Below are 6,055 nucleotides of genomic sequence, written 5' to 3' on the forward strand. Positions count from 1 at the left end.
CATATGTACATACAAAATGTGTGCTTTTAAAATGTTATATTCAATATTGTCATTTTAAAAATTAAAAATGTATTCAATAATTTTTTTAGACGGAGCTCCATGGTGACTTGTGCTATTTTTAGAACATGCACGCGGGCGACCAATTTCCCCCCTGTGGGCGACTTAGTGCCCGCGGGCACCGCGTTGGCTACCCCTGATCTACATCAATAACTGCAAATCCCCCACCGCTCCTCTCCCCCAAGGTGTCCCTAAAGGCTCAGTTCTCGGCCCCCTCCTCTTCATCCTCTACCTGCTTCCCCTTGGTCACATAATCCGCCGTCATGGACTTCAATTCCACTGCTTTGCCGACTACATCCAGCTTCTCATCTCCACCAAGTCCATCTCCACTGCTACCCACTCCATCCTGACAAACTGCATCACTGAAATAAAATCCTGGCTCCAACTTAACTTCCTGAAACTCAACTGCGATAAATCTGAAATAATAATCATTGGACAAAAAAAGCTCACCACACCTATCCATAACTTCACCCTCAACATAGACGGCTTCCCAGTTCAAACCTCCCCTCACATTCGGAACCTAGGCATCATATTTGACCAAACCCTCTCCTACAACAGATACATCAAACAGATCACAAAGACAGCCTTCTTCCACCTCAAAAACATCTACGTCCGTCTACGTCCATCCCTCTCTCCCACTGCTGCCGAAACCCTCATCCACGCCTTCATCACCTCCCGTCTGGACTATTGCAACAGCCTCCTCTATGGTTCACCTGCAAAAATCCTCAACAAACTTCAATATATCCAGAACTCCGCCGCCCGTCTACTCACCCACACCCGAATCCGTGAACACATTACACCCGTCCTCATCAAGCTCCACTGGCTCCCCATCCCCCAGAGAATTCAGTACAAGATCCTCCTGATGACGTACAAAGCCCTCCATAACCTGGCCCCATCCTACGTGACTGACCTCCTCCACAGACACACTCCCACTCGCTCCCTCCGCCTTGCCACTGCCAACCTCCTGTCCCTCCCCACCCGGACCAACCTCAAGTCTTGGGGCGACAGAGCCTTCTCCGTTGCTGCACCCACCCTCTGGAACTCACTACCCCAATCCATCAGAGATTCTTCCTCCCTCATAGCATTCAAAACATCACTCAAAACCCATCTGTTCAACACTGCATTCAACCACTGACTACCCCCTTCCCCCCGTATTTTCCGTTTTGTTTATCTCTTTTTGTATTTCTTTGTCTTTTTTTTTTTGTATTTTCTTAATTCTCTGTCAAAGCGTCTTTGAGTTTCATGAAAATCGCTATAAAAGTCCCATGTATTATTATTATTATGTCATTGGCCCTGCTCACAAATGCCTTGAAGGAAAATTCTATCGAAATAATGAACAGGCATACATAGATGCATGGAATAAGCTCAATCAACGCTTTGGGCAGAAAATAGAACCCAAAGACGCTGAAGGGTTAAGAACATTCTCTGACTTCCTAAATGCCTGCCTGCAAAGCATGCCCCATGTGAAGGGTCTCGATATTCTAAATGACTGCGAAGAAAACCAAAAGCTAATCCAGAAAATTCATGATTAGCTAGCAGCACGTTGGAATCGCCAGGTTACAATCGCTATCATGGAAGGTAAAGAGTTTCCCACCTTTGAGGATTTCAATCACTTTGTGTCATTAGAGTCAGAGATAGCATGCAACCCAGTCACTTCTCTACATGCTCTCTACTCATCGAACTCATATGACAAAAGAGGCATTAAGGAAACAAGGGGAAATAAAGCAAATGTCTTCAGCACGCAAACGGCTATAAACAGTGAAAACTCAAGGCCCCCCTGCATGTGGTGCAAAGGTGATAAGCATCAACTGCCCAACTGTTCAACCTTCATGGAAAGGTCCCTGGAGGATCGACGAACATATGTAAAAGATAATAAGCTGTGTTACGGCTGGATGAAGCCAGGTCATGGTGCAAAGGAATGTCGTCACCGCCACACTTGTGATGTATGTCAGAGAAGGCACCCTACCTGTCCCCACGATGAGAACTTCAGAAGACGTGGAAATCAAGAAAGATCTGTTTTCACTGTGAACACAGCTCTTAATAGTGAACATGAAACCAAAGCAGCTACGGTACTCAACATCACTGGAGGCGGTCAGATAGGCAGCACTTCCATGATCGTTCCTGTGTGGGTGTCCTCAGCTAAAAACCCATCCAAATAACAGCTTGTCTATGCATTATTAGATACTCAAAGTGACAGTACATTCATAGACCAAGAGGTAAGCAAGGAACTACAAGCCGACACCTATCCTGTGAAACTGAAACTTACCACCATGCTTGCAAAGAACATAATCACGACGAGTGAAAGAGTGTCTGGACTCCGTGTGCGAGGCTTTAATTCCTGCTTGCACATCGACCTTCCTCATTGTTACACAAGAGACTGTATTCCTGCGAATCGTGATCATATTCCCACTCATGCCACAGCAAAGCCATGGTCTCACTTAACAGGAATCACAGATAACATGCCACCTCTCCTCAGCTGTGATGTCGGACTCCTAATCGGGTACAACTGTCCCAGAGCACTGACACCCAGACAGGTGTTAACAGGAAAAGACAACGAGCCCTTTGCCATCCTGACAGATTTGGGGTGGAGCATTGTAGGCTGCTCAACACCGTCTCACGAGAAATCTGAATCCAGCCTGTGTCACAGAGTTACGGTAAAGGAACTCCCTCCAGTTACGCCGATGGACGTGATAGGCGCCCTGGAGTCCGACTTTAAGGACACAAAAGGAGATGACAAAACTGTCTCACAAGAGGATCTTGTTTTCCTTGGAAAACTCAAAGTTACAAGGGACATTATGAGATGCCTCTGCCCTTCAAGCAACGGCCACAATTACCTGATAACAAAAAACTTGCTGAAATTAGGCTCTGTCATCGACAAAAGTTCTGCAGAGATGAGAAATACAAAAAAGACTAAACAACATTCATGAAAGAAATCATTGAGAGAGATGATGTCGAAGAAGTAAACGAAAACGGAACTCATGGTGAAAAATGGTACATTCCCCATCATGGCATCTACCACCCTAAAAAGGCACAGGCGCTGCAAACAAAGACCACAGAAACGATAAGTCTTGTCGTCCGTCTGTCAAAGTTTTCGTCATGGTCCCGAGCCATCAAAGCTGTGGCCCGCCTTCTGCGACAAGCTAAAAACATCAAGTCAGGTGGTCATGTTGCAGTGAGCGAACTGGAAATTGCTGAACGTGTCATAATCCAAGATCTGCAAAGTCAAACATATGAGAAAGAAATAAGACTGTTAAAGAAAGGAAGTTAACTACAGTGTTGAAACAAATTAAACAACCTTGATGTTTTTCTGGACACAGATGGTATCCTGAAGGTGGGAGGAAAACTCCGCCATTCATCCCTCGCTGAGTCATTCAAGCACCCAAAGGTCATCCCTAAAGAGCACCACGTGACGAAGCTGATAATAGCTCACAACCATGAGAAAACAAAGCGCCAGATAAAGACTGTCAGGAGTGTTTTGAACACTACTCTGTCACTTTCCCATGATAGACTCAATGACGCTTCACTACGGACTGTACTCTATGAAGCCATGGCCATAGTCAACAGTCGTCCTCTCACTGTGGATAACTTAAACCAGTGGTCGCCAACCAGTCGATCGCGATCGACCGGTCGATCGCTAGTGTGGTGCGGGTAGATCGCGGACCGTTAAAAAAAAAAGTAACAAAAGAAAGAAAAAGAAAATAATAATGTTCGAAAAATACGTTTTTAGATGTAAACCCATCATCCACCACCCCGTTAGCAGGTGCCACTTGATTGACGTATATTTGAGACACCTCAATAATATAATACATTAACCGTGCTTTACGTGAACCTCATCATGACACAAGAGACAACGGCATGACTGTAATTTCCCGTGTTCAGTGAACGCAACAGAGGCAAGCAACAGATCAATCAGAGAGTTGCATGGAAATACACCTGTGCTTGTGTCATTCAAGCTCGGCTGTTTGTGTGTGTGGCAATAGCGCATTTAGTGTGGGAGAGAGAGAGGGAGAGGGAGAGAGAGAGGAAGAGTGGGAGGGAGAGAGAAGGACCGGTGCCAGCGGGGATCTTGATGTTAGTATCTGGTTAGCTAACTGCACTAACGGACATAAGGAGCTGTTTCCACAACAAGCTGGAGGAGGGTCCTCTCCTGTCAGACTGAGGGGCTCAGGTGAGCTAAAGGATTCTGAGTGTTTAGAACGGTTTTGTCACAAAGATTATTTCCGCGGCACACCTTCATATGATCATTATAGTTATACAAACAATAAGAGAATAAATGAAAAACAGTTATGAAATAGCCTACTATATGGCAGTAAAGCAAGAATACAGTTTAAAAGGGGAGTGATTTGTAAAATATCAATAAAGAAAAAGAAAATCTGTTTACAGTTCTGTTTCATATGGGTGCTGAGAGATGTATCCATAGATCTCTTCATATTGCTCTCAAAGTGCACCAGATTGATGCTTTCAACTTCAATATTTTAAAAAAAATCTTCCCGGGGGAGCATCCCCCCGGACCCCCCTAGAGGAGGTGAGGATCACCCTAGAGGAGGTGAGGTCCTCCCCCCAATAGCACTTTACCCCTGCCTATATGCCGTGAGCTGATTATGGAGCCTTCATTGTAACAGTAATTCAGATGCAATTAGCCTATATAAAAGGCCTCAAATTGGAAGCATTGTCTGGGCCGTCTTTTTCACTCAATTCTGCAATAGGTAGATCTCTTCTTTCACCTAGGCCGAGGTCGGTGATCTTGGGCTTAAAAAGGTTGGTGACCACTGACTTAAACAGTCCCGACAGCTTAGAACCACTCACCCCAAATCACTTGATCAACATGAAATCCGGCACAGCACTGCCCCCATCTGGTGAGTTCCCAAGAGAGGACTTGTACGGAGCAAAAAGATGGCGTCGTGTACAGTATCTGGCAGAGCAGTTCTGGAGTTGCTGGAAACAGACATATCTTCACAACATCACCACAAGACAGCACTGGCACACGCCAAAGAGAAATCTACTAGTCGGTGATATAGTGATGGACATGGATGAACTGTCACCAGGAGGTGAATTGAGACTAGCAAGAGTCTTAGAGACTGTCAGTGGTAAGGATGGACTTGTGAGGAGAGTGAAAATCTCAGTTGGAGATAAGAGACTGAACAAGAAGGGTGAGCGCCTTGGTAAACCTTCCATATTGGAGCGCCCAGTGCATCCATAAGAAATGTTACCATAGTACTTGTACCATAGTACCATGGTATATTTACCATGGTACATGTACCATGGTATTTTTGACAGATTGTACCATGGTTTGTACCATGGTACGTACCATGGTTTGTACCATGGTACGTACCATGGTACGTACTATGGTACACTATGGTAAAATCTGAGGTACCATGGTAGTACCATGGTATACCATGGTACGTACTATGGTACACTATGGTCAAATCTGAGGTACCATGGTATACCATGGTACGTACTATGGTACACTATGGTAAAATCTGAGGTACCATGGTACACTATGGTAAAATTTCTTATGGGCAGAAGCTGGTTCTTTTGTTAGAAGCTTCTTAAACTGACGACGGCAAAGACACATTGACATTCTTAAATGTGGAAATTCTTCATAGTTCATGTTTTGAAAATGAAACATTCATACTTTTGGTGGGAGTGTAGATAACCCAATTTGTGTTATCTGAGACTGAAGGGGATGTTGCATTGTTTTTGTTGCTTTCGTTGCAGTTTTATATATATCTTATAATGTAATTTAGGTGAACTTCCTGTTTCATTTGTATGCTTTTATTTTGAAGGCGAGTTAACAAGGCTGACAGGAAGTGGTTGTAGCTTTTGAAAACAATGTCACGGAGAAAGTAATATCTTCTATGTAGCAGCGGAGAAAGAGAAGAACGGACTGTATATTTAAATGTTAGCACCCCCCGAAGAGGCTCAAGCTCTTATGTTGGTTCTGGAGTTTGAATAAATTCTGGTTCATCAGTAAAGCCTACGACCATTATTCGGAGGG

Source organism: Notothenia rossii (genome assembly GCF_949606895.1).
Source record: "Notothenia rossii genome assembly, chromosome: 2".
Taxonomy (NCBI): domain Eukaryota; kingdom Metazoa; phylum Chordata; class Actinopteri; order Perciformes; family Nototheniidae; genus Notothenia; species Notothenia rossii.